The sequence below is a fragment of the Budorcas taxicolor genome, chromosome 20 (genome assembly GCF_023091745.1).
Source record: "Budorcas taxicolor isolate Tak-1 chromosome 20, Takin1.1, whole genome shotgun sequence".
NCBI classification, from domain to species: Eukaryota; Metazoa; Chordata; class Mammalia; order Artiodactyla; family Bovidae; genus Budorcas; species Budorcas taxicolor.
In genome coordinates, this window is record NC_068929.1 from 9,161,769 (window position 1) to 9,177,875 (window position 16,107).

The window sequence follows — 16,107 nt, forward strand, 5'->3', positions numbered from 1 at the left end:
AGTTCCCTGATCAGGGATTGAACCCGGCCCTTGGCAGTAAGAGCGAGGAACCCTAAGCACCAGACTGCAGGGAATTCCTAGGCCCAGGTTTTTTAGAGCAATTTTTACCACCTCTCAAGAAAATCTCCCCTAAACAGTAACCAAGTCAAGAGTCCAGTAACTGGGGCCCAAGGGCTGGGTTCCTTGGCCTGCATTCCCCTGAGTTCCTTAGATATCACTACCATGTGTGTTTTTTTTTTTTTTAAACAGATTTGTCATTGGTTACCAAGACAGTAATGAATGCCCAGTACCCAGTCAGTATTTGAATCTCATGACTGGCTCCACCAATCAGAGAAGGACAGGTTGACCCCAGGAACTCCTTAGCATTCAGAAAGCCATCTTGGAATTCGCCTCTTACAAGCAGCAATCCAAAGGGGGCGCAAGAACGCTGGGGCTTGGGAACAGCTCACCAATTCCTGCAGCTGCCTCCGGGCCCCTCCTCTCAGTCGCCCTTCCTTCACCTTTCCCTGAACTGCCGCAGTGCCAGCTTTCTACCCCATAGTTCTCAAAGCTGCTCCCACATCTCCATTCCCGTCACCTGCCCAGGCCATCCTTCCCCATCTCTCCCAGGATTATTGCTTCCAGACTTTGCTCCTCACATCCTTCTTCCCCACCGCCCCAGAGTGATCCTCTCTAAACCAAGAGTCAGCTGCGGTCAGCTTGTCCCCTATCGCCCATTCTATTACATTTAGGAAGCCTGACACTTTCACGAAAACGCTTCTTTGTGCGAGATGTGGGGAGACAGGGCTTACACACTCACGGGCATTTCTGGTTTTGAAGACCTGCTTCCACTGAATTTGCCCAGGATAGGAACTGAATACCTTGCATACATACCAGTGGGTGCCATCTAATCATCTACCGTATCAATACAGATGTGGCTTTGGCCCTTTTTCCAATTTCCCACTGCCCCAAACTCCTATCAGTCGTTTTTGGGAGTGTCAGACTTTTCTGAATTTTTCTGGATGGAGAAATTTATATATCAGCAAAGCATTGTGTCTTTAATTATGAACTTGAAGTAAATATGTAATGCATGACTCTTCATTAAGGAAAATTAAAACATCAGAGATAAAGCTCATAGCATAGAACAAGAAGATGGAGGAACATGTTTTCTTGACATCATCCCTGAGTCCTCATCCAGCCCCGGAGTGCTTACCTCTTGAACTTCCTGTTATGAGATACAAATAAACTCCTACACACCAGGCTACTTGTGAACCAGCTCTTTTGCTCCTTGCAGTAAATATAATTGTATCCAACGTGCTCCTCATCTGGCTCTGAAACTGCCCCCTCTGAATGATTTCTAGCCTCTTACCCGTATTAATTTTCCTACCTAGCATTTCAACACTAGCTGAAGATATACTATTTCTTAATAGTTTGCAAGTTTTCTGTTTTCCCACAGGAGTGTTGGCTCCTGTGAGGAAGGAGTCTGTCTCACTCCTATATCCCTAGCGTCAAACACAGTCCTGGGCATATAGTAGGTAGTCCATACGTCTTTGTCAAATAAATAGTAGTAGTAGCGTCAGTCGCTCAGTCAGGTCTGACTCTCTGTGGCCCCATGGACTGAAGTCCGCCAGGCTCCTCTGTCAATGGAATTCTCCAGGCAAGAATTCCGGAGTGGTAGCCATTCCCTTCTCCAAGGGAATCTTCCCAACCCAGGGATCAAACTGGAGCTCCTAAGTGGGTGAGTACAAATCTGATCATGTCCCTCCTCATTTGAAGGCTAAACTCCAAACTGCTCCAACAGGCAGTGAGGCCATTCCCGCCCTGAACTCTGCCTGCCCCAGCTGCCTCATCCCAAGCCATACTTCTTGCCGCTGCCTCTGTCTGCGCCCTTTGCTGAGGCGCTGCACAGGGTGCTTGCTCCTGCACACACACATTGAGCCCCTACTCTACGCCAGGCGCTCAGTTAGGTCCAGGAGAGAACTCAGTGAACCAGACAGGTCAAGTCTCTGCTGCCATGGAATTCAGCAGGAAGGACAGATGTTAGCCAGATAGCTACCATGTGCAGTTTTAACAAGAGGGGGGAGAAGGGAGTGATAAGAGCCCCTCGGTCTCTAGGCAGCAAACTTCTATTATTCTTTAAAATCCAACTTAGAGGAAGTTCCAGTGTCACTTCCTCTAAGAGGACTTTTCCTTGCCTCTGGCCTCCAGTAGGTGCTTCTGGTAACCCCATAGATACTTGCTGGACATCACAAGCCATAGAACTCAGCTTATTGTCTTTGCTGCCTCCTTGTGTGTTTCTCTAGCCAGCCTACGAGCCCTGTCTTACTGATCTCTGTATTTCGCAAGGTCCAGGAGAGGGCTCAGCATGGAAGTTTTTATTGAGTCCAGGAACTGACCTGTCCCTTCTGTGGCCGGCCCCTTCCTTCGCAGTCCCCTTTCCCTTGCGCAGGTTTTAGGCTATCTTGGTCTCTCCCTTCCACGCTCAGCTCCCCAGGCATTTCTTCATCTTGTTTGAGTTAACCCTTCCTCTCCCAAGGGAAGCTGTGGATTGGGAAAGTACCAATTTCCTTTTGGGCTAAGTGAAGCTTAGGTAAAAGGCCAAGAAAGGTCACTCTAAACTCTAACTAATAGTGATTGCTTTTATGCTTTTCCCCCCTTTATTCCTCAGGCTAAAATGCCCCTCTTCCCCTTCCTTGTCTTGCTTTATTACCCAACTATACTCTTTCCAGAATATACCAGATTTCTCATGTCTCTGTACCTCTGCGCATGCTGTTCCCCTCTGCCGGAAACGCTGTTCCCCACCACTCCTTCTTGGTGAAAGCGACCACACCCTTTGAAGCCTAGCTCACATGTTACCTCCTCAGCATGGCTTCTCCCATGCCCCCTCTCCCATCCCCAAGCAAAATGAATTGTTCAAGGGTGCTCCATGTTTCCTTGGCTATCACCTCATCCTACAGCATTTTGATGGTTCGTCCGTGATACTTTTATTCTCAGACAGCGCACTCCTCACCATTGGGATGTGCTCACCCTGTTTGTCCTTCTGGTGCTCAGCTTAGGGCTGGCACCCTGCAAAAGCAAATATTAATAAATGATCGCTGCTTTGGATGGCTGAGGTCTAGGGCAGGGGGTGAGAAGGAGCAGCTATCTCTTCTGGTAACAGCACTTTGATATGCCCTGGAATCATCTCCCCACTTTCCACCCGTATGGTTTGGGTGAAACTGAGATTCAGAACAGAACATACGCTCCAAGGCAAGCCAACCAGCACAACTGACCACAGTGACTGCCCAGGGCTGGTTAGGCAGCCCAAGCCTGAGCAATCAGAACATGGCATCAAAACTGAGTACGGACCTTGGGGGAAAGAAAAATGATGCACTAGAAGTAGAGCCAGTGCCCCTAAAAAGTGCCCCTGAAGTCCAGGACAGTCAGGTCTGACTGCTCGTGGTTCTGTGCTTCCAAAGGACCAAAGGGCTTCTACTCTCGAAATCTGCTACTGTTGTGGGAGAAATTAGGTCTGCCTAAACTGTTGCCTGGAAAATCCAATGCACGGAGGAGCCTGGTGGGCTGCAGTCCATGGGGTCGCTGAGCGTTGGACATGACTCAGTGACTTCACTTTCACTTTTCACTTTCATGCATTGGAGAAGGAAATGGCAACCCACGCCAGTGTTCTTGCCTGGAGAATCCCGAGGACGGAGGAGCCTGGTGGGCTGCCTTCTATGGGGTCGCACAGAGTCGGACACAACTGAAGTGGCTTAACAGCAGCAGCAGCAGCAGCAGTAGCATTACTCTGTTATAATTATTAGTAGGAGGCATTTGGGTTATTTATTTGCAAGTGACAAAGACCCAACTTTAAAACATGCGTAAGCAAAGAGGCAAATATTAGTCCATGTAGCTGAAAGCAAGAGGTACGTTTTGAGTTTCACAAATGACTGTAAGACTGGGTGTCCTGCTTGCACCCTCTCTCAGCCTCGCTTGTCTCTGGGGTGACCTTATTCTCAGGCAACCACTAGGCATGCAGTCTCTAGTTGCTCTAGAGACCTAGCAATTCCTGTTGAAGATAAAGCATCTTTTATGCAACATGCAACTATCTTGGGACTGAGGCTCATTGGTTATTGTGTTCACCACATTCTTATCCTGGAGCCTGTCAAGGGCAAGAGAAAATGTTCTGATTGGCTAAGCCTGGGCCATGTGACCAGCCTTGGTGTTGAGCGGGGAGGAGAGAATCTGACTTCTTTCAGTTTGAGAGGGGTGGGGAAGAGGGTCTCCATGGAACACCAGGATGTTGTCACCCAAAGCGTGGGGTATGCTGGGGAAAAAACCCCCAAAACAACAGCTGTGCTCTACTAAAGGAGATTAGTCGGGGCCAAGGAAGGATTAGACGCGGAAGATCAGGGAATCAACAGGCAGGCGCAAGGCTAACCGGGTGGCTCTGAGTTTGCAGTCCCGACTTTGGTCCCTGACTGGCCTCAGGAGCCTGACTCAGCAGCCAGGCTGCCACACATGGGGTTTTGCAACCGACCTTTCCTCTCGCCCCAGCCCTGCGCTGCTGCGTCCCTGGGGCTGGACTCAGCGCCCGCCTGGAAATGCCCCCTGCCTGGGCCTCTGCCAGTCCCTAGGAGAGGGAGGGTCTCTGGCCTCCTCACGCCAGCTCTCCCATTTCACCCTTCCATCCTCCTTACCCTGGGGCAAACTCCGGCAATTGTTGAGAGAACGGTCAATGGCCACTTTGCTCCTTGGTTGGGAAGCACGTGGCCAGTGCTGTGTGGCTCCCCTGCCCCCAGCCAAGCAGGGGAAAAACCAGGATTGCTTTGCAGACACCCGGGGCCCCCAGAGAGGAGCATGTTCCAGTGCTTCTCAGCCTCTGGAGTGATGAATGGGAATAATAATAGCTATTCTGATCAGTCCTCTGTCAGTAAATAGAAGATAAGGTCATGCTAGGAACACACCCTTGGAGAGCCGGGACTCCCACCTTCAGCTGACCTTTCCTGAGCACCTACTGCCTTCCAGACCTGAGGCGTGCAGTGAGACAAAGAAAAGAAAAATATCTAGTCCCTGCCCCACGTTGTTCACTAGTTTCTCTAGTGGGGACAGACAGGTAGCTGTCAGCCTTCAACGAAGAGTCCTTTTATGGAAGGAAGCACAGGGGTCTTGGGGAGTACAGAGCAGGCATGGAGGAGACAACTGGGGCGACTGGGAGGGGCCAGGCCAGGGGGATGGGGACTGAGCTGGCTCCCAAAGAAGGACTTTCCAGCCAGTTGGAGAAAGGAGGGAAAGGGCATCCCAGGGCAAGCAGCACGCGCAAAGCAAAAGTTGCTTAGGAAGCTGTTAGTGGAGCCCAGGGCACCGGGAGGGGAGATGGAAAGAGAGGAAATTGAAGCAACAGATGGGACCACTGTTTAGATGTTGTAAATAGGGGAGGGTCAGGTCTGATAGAGAACTCTGGTTCAGGTCATTTCATCAGAAACAATTAAACAGAAGCTCTGGCAGAGTAGAAGTCTCCCTTCCATAGGAAATTAACTTAGCAAAGATTTGGGGGCTCCCAGGGAAAGATACAGGGAAGCCTAACTTCCCAGGAAACCCCTTTCCAGTGTCATATCCATTGGCACATTTGGTGCCAGCTTTTATTTCCTGCATTGTCACCCCCTTAAATCAAGCTTCTTCCTGAGAAGTCACAGCATGGTAGATGATTGGACCGTAGCAGTAGTCAGGAGGGGGGGCACATAGCCCCTGCCCACCCCAGCTGGCCAGGTCAAGCAGCCAGGCAGATGCCCAGCCAGCAAAACCTGCACATGCTGAAGGGGCCTTTCGAATGGGTCGGGTGGGGCAAATACATCTCTTTCTGTCCCCTCCTTCTGTCGTTTCAAAATTAACTTGCTGTTTGTTTGGGAAGGGCGAGAGCCCCTTGGCCATCTGTTCCTGGCTGTGTGACCTTGACCAAAGCCTTGTGAGCCTGAGCTTCCTCAGCTGAAAATGTGAAATGAAGGGGCCTAGAGGCAAACCACCCGAGTGAGGGGGGAGGGGGTAACAAGCTCACTCCCTGCTACCTCCTCCCCGAGGCCTGAGGGCCTCCCTTCCCTAGCAGAGCACACTGGAGGTCCCGAGAAGCAGTGACCCTCCAGACAGCGGGTTCATCCCAGATCTGGTCATAAACCATAGTCTACTTATTTCAAAAGTCATAGAGCAAGTGAAGAAACCGCCAACCACAGTGTGTTTTAAGGCCTAACGTGCAGGGCTTCCTAGTGACCTGGAGTTAGGCCTAACTCTGCAGTTTTACCCCAGCATGTGGCAGCTGCCCTCCCATCCTTGGAGTTTTCTGGCTCTGTGAGCGGCTTCTGGGAAGCAGCCCACACATGCCCCTCCACCCTCACTTAGCAAGCAGCACCCACTGGCCACCCAAGGGAAGACGGAATGCAGAGATGCCTACATAGTCGTGGGAAGTGAGTTCAGACACTTCAGTGGGAATCCCAAAGTCCTAGAAACCCAAAGTTCCACCTGGAGGGGAGGTCTGTAGGCTCCAACTGGGCACATTCCTCTGTTCCCTGAGACTCCTCACTTGAGGGGAAGGAAGAAGGCCCAAGCGGGCTCCTCTGAACTGCAGGGCCCAGGGCTAAAATCCCTTTTGTTCTAGTCAGAAAGTGCTGGACAGGGAGTCAGGAAAAGACATCAGGATTTTGGTTTTCTTCTTTCCAAGTGAAATGGTTCTCTTTAATTAAATTCTGGTGCATTGGGTCCTAGTTGCCCATGCGCACCCTTCGTTGTGGTGCACAGGCTTCTCTCTAGTTGCATCGAGGGGACTCAGGAGGCCCCCTGGCGTGTGGGATCTCAGTTCCCCTACCAGGGATCAAACCTGCGTCCCCTGCATTGGAAGGCAGATTCTTAACTACTGGACCGGCAGGGAAGTCCCTCCAAGTGTGATCTGAGTCAGTCCCAGACTCTCCGGACCTTAGTCTGCTCAGCGGCGCACTGACTTAGTCAATCTGTTTAGTCTCTGAGCTTCCTTCTGGATCTCCTCCAAGGTCCTGAAGCCGCCCTGCCCTTTCTCAGGCCAGCGGGTGTCAGCCAGCAGCTTCCCTAGGTCTTCCTGCCGGAGGCCAGCACCTTCTTAGCACTGAGCACCTGGGCTCGGGAAACAGCAGGACCAGGACTGAGAAGCAGATAAACCAACACCTTTCATTGATTTCATCCGTGGCCTGGGATCATAGCGCAGTCTTGCCCACACAGGTGCCTGAGTCTCCCAGGCAGGACAGCCTTCATTACAAGCCTGTTGACAGTCTGGTTCTCCCAAGCCAGGCCTATAATCAGGGTTTTTAAAGAAACTAAATGAGTTAGGCAAATTGAGAGGCCAGAGAGTTCCTGTGAGTTCTGCAGGGCTGGGGACAGTCCTGGTGAGGACAGATAAGGACCAAGGAGGAAAGGAGGGGAGAAGATGGGGGAGGGGCACAGGAGGACGAGTGGAATCATTACTGCCAGTTAGAATTTTACCATAACTTTCATATACGTTTGCTCAGTGATAAGGGTTTCACAGATCTGTAAAATCCTCTCCTTTCCAACACCTGATTTCAGGAGCTGAAAAAGGAGTAGCTCATTTTTAATTTTGCCAAGAAAACACATTAAAAAAACAAATATTCATTTAATTGTTTATTCATCTGACAAATATTTATTGAGGGTCAACTGTGTATTTCAGGTTCTGGGATACAGCTGTGAACGAAATGGACAAAAATCCCTGTCCTCCTGGGAAAAGTCAGACAATGGACCAAACCAGGAAATAAATATTAGGTCTGGTGGTGCTAAGTACCAAGGAGGAAAAGCAGGTCAGGGAAGGGGACCGGGTGTTCCGCGGATGGGCTGTAACTTTCAATAGAGGTCCGGGAAGCTTTCCTTGAGAAGGACACGCTTGAGTAAAGTTCTGAGGCTGGTGAGGGAGTGAGCCGGTGGGTGGACAGGTGGGTGGATTAGGGATTCCAGGTGGAGGGAATGAAGATCGAAAACCCTTAGCCGTTTCAACTACAAAACAAAAAATAGTGAAGGAGAGATATAATCTCAGAATAAAGGCTAAAATTCTTCTTAAAGAAGGACAGTTGAAAACCTAACATGGTGATAAATATTACCACGTCACTATGTCCGTATATTTGCCTATGTAATATATAGAGGGGTCTATAGATATGGATATACATATGTATTGTTGATACATATATAATATATATAGTATATGTATATATATTATATGTATATCATATATGAATATATCACACATATAATATATGTATGAATGAATATATATATGAATATATCATATATTATATGAATATGTAATATTCATTGTCATCCTTTTTCTCTTTATCTTATATGTCCCAAGTCAGTATTTGTCTACAGACTAACATATGGCCATGTATTGTTTGTGCTTTGTAAGTGAGGAATTTGAGCCTTGGAGAGGGAGATGGCCTTGCCCAGGGTCACCGCAGCTGGTACCCACGAAGCCAGCAATCCATCTAGACCCGGGGCCTCCACTCTGTGAGAGCCACAGAGCCACCCTGGCCTGTGAGCCACCCTGGCCTGCTTCGCAGCCACACCTTCTGAGCCCAGCCCCAGGACTCCACAAGTGGTGAATAAAAAAACAGCTTGACCATCTGGCTGAACCTGACTTTTGTTCATTTTTCTTCCCCAAACTGTGGGCCTAGGAAGCTGGGGAGGTGGGGACGGGAGCTGGCAAGATGAAGGGTGGCTGGGCAGGGCCAGACTTTGCTTCTTTCTGGAAATCAGTGGGCAGCTCTCTGGCACCGGGCCTGCTGGGGCCTGTGTGTTGGCGTCTGTTCCAGTCAGGAAGTCTAGTTTTGCTGGCCGGGTGTGGCCTAGGAGACCGCATTGCTTCAGGCCACTTCACGACACTGAGCATAATACAGGCCCCTGCTCAGGGCCCCTCTCCATGCTGGGGACTTTGTAGGCCATCTCACTGAAATGAATCCTCTCTACAACAGTGAAAGGGCCACCCCTCATTCATACCTGCACTCTGCCAAAACTTGCGGAACACCATTTCACTCCGGAGAGTGTGGTCTGAGCCAGACACTGGGCCCTGCACTTGTGTTATCATTTAAAGAAATCCGAATGAACTTACCTAGAAAACCAGAAATAGAATCATGGACACAGAGCAGAGACTGGTGTTTGCCAAGGTGAGGGTTGGAGAAGGGTGGAGTGGGAGGTTGGGGTCAGCAGATGTTAAGCTTTTATGTACAGAATAGAGAACTAACAAAGTCCTGCAGTGTGGCCCAGGGAACTATATTCAGTATTCTATGGTAAACTATAATGGAAAAGAATATATATATATGCTCAATGGTACACAATCTACTTGTCAGTGCAGAAGATGTGGGATCAATCCCTGGGTCGAGAAGATACCTGGAGGAGGGCCCCACTCCAGTATTGCCTGGGGAATCCCATCAAGAGAGGAGACTGGCAGGCTACAGTCCATGGGGTCGCAAAGGAGTAGGACACAACTTTGTGACTAAACAACAACTAAATACATACACACACACACACACACACACATATATATGTGTGTGTGTGTATGTATGTGTGTGTGTGCTAAGTCGCCTCAGTCGTGTCCCACTCTCTGTGACCCTGTGGACCATAGCCTGCCAGGCTCCTCTGTCTGTGGAATTCTCCAGGCAAGAATACCGGAGTGGGGCCCTCCTCCAGGGGGTCTTCCCAAGCCAGGGGCTGAACCCAAGTCTCTGAGGTCTCCTGCATCGGCGGGTGGGTTCTTTACCACTAACGCCATGTGGGAAGAGTGTGTGTGTGTATCTGAATCACTTTGCTCTACAGCAGTAACTGACACAATGTTGTGTATCAACTGTACTTCAATTAAAAAATAATTTTAAAAATAACAAAGAAATATTAAATCAGAGCATGATATAGGCAGAGAGTCTTTGGGATGAGCGGAGGGGTTTATTCAGATTGGAGGAGACCCCGAGAGGTTTTGAGAGGAAGTTAAGATCAGGGCTGTGTCCTACAAAGCTGGGGCCTTGGCAAGTTTAGGCAGGAAGAGTGTCCAGGCATGGGGAATGGCCCAGGCAAAGGTTGGGCAGCCAAATAAAGAACGGTATGTTTGAAAACCAAGAGCTGACCCTCTGGGACGGGATTTCCCTCTGTGCGTGTGTGTGTGTGTGTGTGTGCGCGCGTGTGTGTGTGTGCGTGCGTGTGTGTGTGTGTGTTAGTCACTCAGTTGTATCTGATTTCTTTGCAACCCATGGACTGCAGCCCACCAGGCTCCTCTGTCCATGGAATTCTCCAGTGGGGAATGTGGGAGTGGGTTGCCATCTGCTTCTCTAGGGGATCTTTCCGACCCAGGGATTAAACCCAGGTGTTCTGCATTGCAGGCAGATTCTTTACCATCTGAGCCACCAGGGAAGCCCTGGATTTCCCTGTAGGTCAGCGGAAAGAGAAATTGTTAGTGGGAGAGAAGGCTGGGAAAGAAGATTCACACTGGTCTCCATATTCTCTTCACTCTCTGACTCTGTGTGCTGTCCTGTAAATAAGCCTTCATTATCCTCACCCCAGCTGTCTTATAGGGAAGTTCGGAAGGTCTAGGGACCCTATAGATTTTGCTGTGCAGAGAAAAGCATTGCTTGCTTCCTCTGGCTTCCTTGTGGCTTTCCTTTATGTTCCCCCCCTCCCCCCTGCCCCGCCCCCCATCTAGCCTCTGTTCTGTTGGGCACACGGGGCCTGGGGTTTCAGTGGTGTCCTAGGGCTGGTCTCCAGCCACAGCTCACCAGGCTCCTGCGAGCTCCTAGAGGTCAGAGGTGTGTCCTGCTCATTTGCACCCCTGGGGCTCACACATGGCGTGTACATGAGATGGGTGGACAGATCCGTGGGGTCAGCCTCACCCCAGTCTGAGTCCCCAGGCAGGTACAGATTGCACATGACCCTCAGGGACTCACTTCCATCTCTGAGCCTCAATTTCCCCATTGGTGAAATGGGAGTGATAACAGGGTGAGACTTGAGGGGCAGTGGTCGGTGAGGCCTCCAGGCTGACCCATCCCAGTGAGTCTTCCATGACAGGCTGTGGTCAATGGTCTACACCAGGGCCCTCTCCACCTTTCCCAGGAGATCCAAGGGCCACAAAGGCTGCTGAGGGTCCAACTCTCAGGGTAGTGTGGCGGGGGAGGGTCCCACCTGATGGTCACTCCAGTCATTCTCTGTTTGTTTACTTAGTCATTTACTCACTTAGTCATTCCTTCAACAGATGTCTACTGAGCACCTTCAAAACACCTAACACAGCACTAGGTGTTTTGCTTACGCAAAATGAGTAAGATGAGTTTTCTAATCTCAAGAGATAACATATAAGAGAATTAAAACAAGCCCGTAGTATATAATTACATATCCCCTGAATGGAGCAGGCAGTGGTCTTTGGAGTCGAGAGAGAAGAAGAGACTCAGAAACTGGAAGACCTCCCAGAGGTGGTGGCCTGTGGATCTGTGGGACCCAGATGGGTTGGGGAGAAGGGGGCATTCCAGTAAACTGCTCAGTAAGCAAAGGTGCAGAAGAAGGCACACCTGTGGCAATCAGACCTGCTCGGCTGGATGGAACAGGTGGAATCTGGCTAGACAGGTGGCCAGGGTTGGGCAGCAAAGGGCTGGGAGTGTGAATACTTCCTGCAGCCTGGGATTCCAGGCTGTTGACAGGTCGAGGCTGTGACACCGCCGAACTCAGAGGTTTCTGGAAGGCGGTCTGCTGTAGCCCCCCTCTGCGTCCTTTAGGGCTCTGGCCCCACTGGACGGAGACAGGTGCATTTCCTGGAGACAGGTTCCACGCACACAAGAACACTGTGTATTGGGAGCAGCCTCTGCCTCCAGTCCACTGTGTGATCCCGAGTAGGTCACCATGTTTCTTAGAGCCTTGGTTTCTAAGCATGCAAAATTGAAACAGCTGGGCCAGATGATTTCAGTTGCCTTTCCAGCTCTGTGACTCTAAATGCTCTGACTGCTGATTCCAGACATGTATTGCTGCACAGCTACCCATTCAGTTTCCTGGCAATCACTGTCTTCGCTAGCCAGCCACATGGTTGGCCTGGGCAACCATGTTTGTCCCACATGACCCCTCCCACCAGTCAAGCTAATTGGACCAGATTCCAAAAGATTCTTGACCCTAAGGAAACATATTCCATAACAATTAGATTGATCCTTTGGAGAGTTTAAACCAAGATATCCAGGTCCTGAATCAATTAGATAGAGTTGGTCTATAGCTGCTGAAGAGGGAAATGGCAACCCACTCCAGTGTTCTTGCCTGGAGAATCCCAGGGATGGCGGAGCCTGGTGAGCTGCCGTCTATGGGGTCGCACAGAGTCGGACACGACTGAAGCAACTTAGCAGCAGCAGCAGCAGCAGCAGTCTATAGCTGCAATATTCTCGGAAAAAGAATAATTAATATTTGCTACACATTTGTTCTCCTGTGCACTTTATTTCATTCTCACATCACCCTGTACAGTAGTATCCCTATTTTACAGATGAGGAAACTGAGTTCCAGTGAAATCCCATATTTATCATGTTCATACAGCTGGTTGAGAGACCTCCAGTTTTCTAGGAAAAAAATATATTTTTCATCATACATAGATTGAAAATTTAAGGTATTTGTAGAAGAAACCATTTCATTTTGTTCATGTAAATATGATACATTTTATAATGAAATTCCAATAAAAAATTCCAAATAAGTTATAGTTACTCCAAAATAGAGCATTTCTTGGAACTGGCACAAAAGTTGAAGACTGTAAGAAATAAATCTAACATGAGTTTTGCATACTGAGAAGGATTTCCGCTGAGACCTTATGATCGTATGCCCTAAGGTCTATGTATTATTTTAAGTCTTCATATGGATCTCCAATCAATAATACAGACACACCAGCTATATTAGTGGGGAGGAGAGAAGAAAGGATACAGATAGAGAATGTGTCTACATTGGTGCCATTTGTCTGTGTTGTTAGTCCATTGGCAGGGGCAGTAATAAACTTGCATAGACAGGATGTGACCTGGGTCTTTTTCATTTCACGCTCCTGTCTCCCCAGGGCATAATGGAGAGTTGGACAAGAGCTTGATGCAGGAAGCAAAAACCTGAAGACAGCGAGGTTCTGCCAGGGAGGGTGAAGCACGTGATCAGAGAAGCTGCCCCAAGCATGGAGCCACAGAAAGATGTCGAAAGAAATCTTTGGTTCCCAAGGCTGTGAGGTTGCTCTGTATCTTGTTGACTGCCTTCCTTTTTTCCAAATTTTCCAAGTAAAAGTCTACTCCTAGCAACCAGACAATTCCTGATGGAATTCCTGACTATGTCCTGTTAATAAATGATTCGAGGTATGAATCCCACTCCATTAGCTTGACCGTGCAAGGAATTTTGCCTTATTTTACTTCCATAAAGTCTAATTAAATCTGACTCTGCGTCCACATTCTTGCCAAGGTGACTGGAGATTTGGTCTTAGTAGTTACTGAGGTGAGGGGACCCCCTGGTTTAGGCAGCCCACAGTATGATAGTTGTCCACTGAAATGGGTCTTCCGGGCATCCTTCCAGCCATGGCTCTGTTGATCTTCCCCGTGGCCTTCCTGTGCAGTCCCGTGAGAGAAGGCCTCCTTGCTACTGCCATGCCAGGGTCTGGCCTCCCTAAGTTAAATGTCCCCCTCCAAGCCACCTCCCCTGGCACTGCCAGCCTCCACCCCATCCCCCCATCCTAGGGAATCTTCCATCTCACTGCACTCAAAGGCACTTGGCTCTCGCTTCTCTGAAGGACAATAACCCCAAATTCAGGCCTTTGTTTAAGGTTTGAACTTCTTTAGTTTTTGGATGTGGAGTTTTTTTTTTTTAAGTCTTTATTGAATTGTTACAATACTGCTTCTGTTTTGTTTTGGGTTTTTCGGCTGTGAGGTATGTGGAATTCCAGTCCCCCGACCAGGGATCAAACCGGCACCCCCTTCATTGGGAGGTGACGTCTCAACCGCTGGACCACCAGGGAAGTCCCAAGTTCAGGGTTCTCGAAACACAAACCCCAAGGAAGCAGATTTTCACTGAGCATTTTCTATTTGTAGCATGAGGCTACCTGTTTGCCCTGGAACAAGGAAGCATGAACACGAAATACCACCGTGATCAGCGTGTGTTCCTGACAGCTGCGGTGCCCGTGCTTCTGTTGACCTTCCCTCTCCAGGAGGGCCCTGAGGCCACTGTACCCGGGCCCTCCACTGACATCTGTGTTGGTTTTGGAACTCCTGCCTGGAGCACAGACCTACTGGCTCGGAGCAGTGAGGGAGAGGGTGGTGGCAGCTGTATCCCAGCCCCCGGCCATCTCCTAGAGAGGAGGATGCTGTGGCCACTGTGATCAGTGTGAGGACCCCGTAGGCACTCAGAGGTTGCTGCTTCCTCAGGCACGCTTCCCAGAGGCATCCTTCCTAGCCCAGGCCACTGCCATTGCTCGTAGATTTTTTCTTGGAGTAACTCGAGGTTTATTTTTATTGAATATGAAAAGTCATTTTCCTTGAGCTCACATCTGACCTCATTTCCTTGTTTAAAGCCCTTGGCCTTGGGATAAATTCCAAACTAATCAATGTAGCTTGCAAACTCCTGTGTCATCTGGTCTTCGCTCACCTTTCCAGTCAGTCTTCATCTCTGCCCTCTTCACATTAGCTCTACCCTCTAGGACCAACTGCATCCTTTCCCTCTCTTCCCCGGGTCCTCTGCCTGGAACAGTCTCTGCAGCAGAGTCATTGGCTGGTCTTCAAGCCATGCTCTACTGTCAGGGAGCGTGGGGAACAGTGACTCTAAAGACCCTAGGCCTGGGTTCAAATGCCAGCTGGATTCCTGATCTTTTATTTGCTGAGCCTCAAGTGTCTCATCTATAAATTGGGCATCATTAAGCCACCTTCATGGAGCTGAGGTGGGGATTCAGTGAAGAAATCGATCTAAAATACAGGATGGCTAGAAAACATGCCCTTCTACCATGTGCTTGGTGAACCAAGCCTTCTCTCATTTCTTTGAGAAATGAGATGTCCCTTCTCTGCTCTCCACCTCCCTCTGAATAGAAACAGAATGTGGTTTACTGAGCTTAACTAGTGACGGACGACATGAATCTTGGCCAGGAATTTGAGTAATAAGCTGAAAAAAAAAAGAAAGCAACAGCCGTCACCTATTGGGACTTACGGTGAGCCAGGCCCCAGCCCTGTGGGCAATGCTAAAAGACATCACCTCATTTAATTCACAGAGCCTGCAGTGGGAGAGTTTCTGTTTAGCTGTTTTTATGGAAAACAAAACAGAGGCTCAGAGGGTCTGTGATTTATCCAATGTCCCAAGCTTGTAAGCAACACGGTCCAATTGGAACTGAGTTTGAGCCCAAAGATTCTGCAGGTAAACACATCCACACACATATACACTTGTATGCATGCCTACACTCACATCCAGAAACATACACACTCATGTTTACACACACAGGTTGTGTAATTCATTTTCCAACATCACCAGGCAATTAACTCAAATCTCAGTGGACACCGATTGGGCATCCTACAATTTAACTCAATTCAGACACTGTCTACTGGGTGACAGCGTCGCATTCCATAGGTTAAAGGCTCAGTCCTCTAAGACTGTCCTGTCTCCCTTTCAGATGTCGATCACAAGTCCAGGTTGTCTCCTGGGCATCTGATCTATCAACTATGAGTCAGAAGCCATCACCTTCTCCTTGAGGTTCAATTAATTTGCTAGAGCAGCTCACAGAAGTCAGGAAAACATTGTGTTTCCTAAATCACCAGATGATTAGAAAAGGATATAACTCAGGGACAGCTAGATGGAGGAGATGCACTGGGCAAGGCACGGGGAAAGGAGCTTCTCCCCACCTTCCCCCTGCCTTACGCCCTGCCCCGCCACAGGAACACCCCACTCTACCTGTACCTCCCCGTGTTCACCAACCTGACGTTCTCCAGACCGCATCCTTTTCAATGCTCAATAAATAAGGAAAAAAATAGAAAAAGAAAAGTCCAACCCTCTAATCCTGGTTGGTTCCCTGGTAAGTAGCCTGCATCCTCGGGTGCTTTCTAAAAGTTGTCTCATCAGCGAACTTGGGTGTGGTTGAAAGTGGTCTGTTGCGAATATCCACAGACACCTTTATTGTTCCTA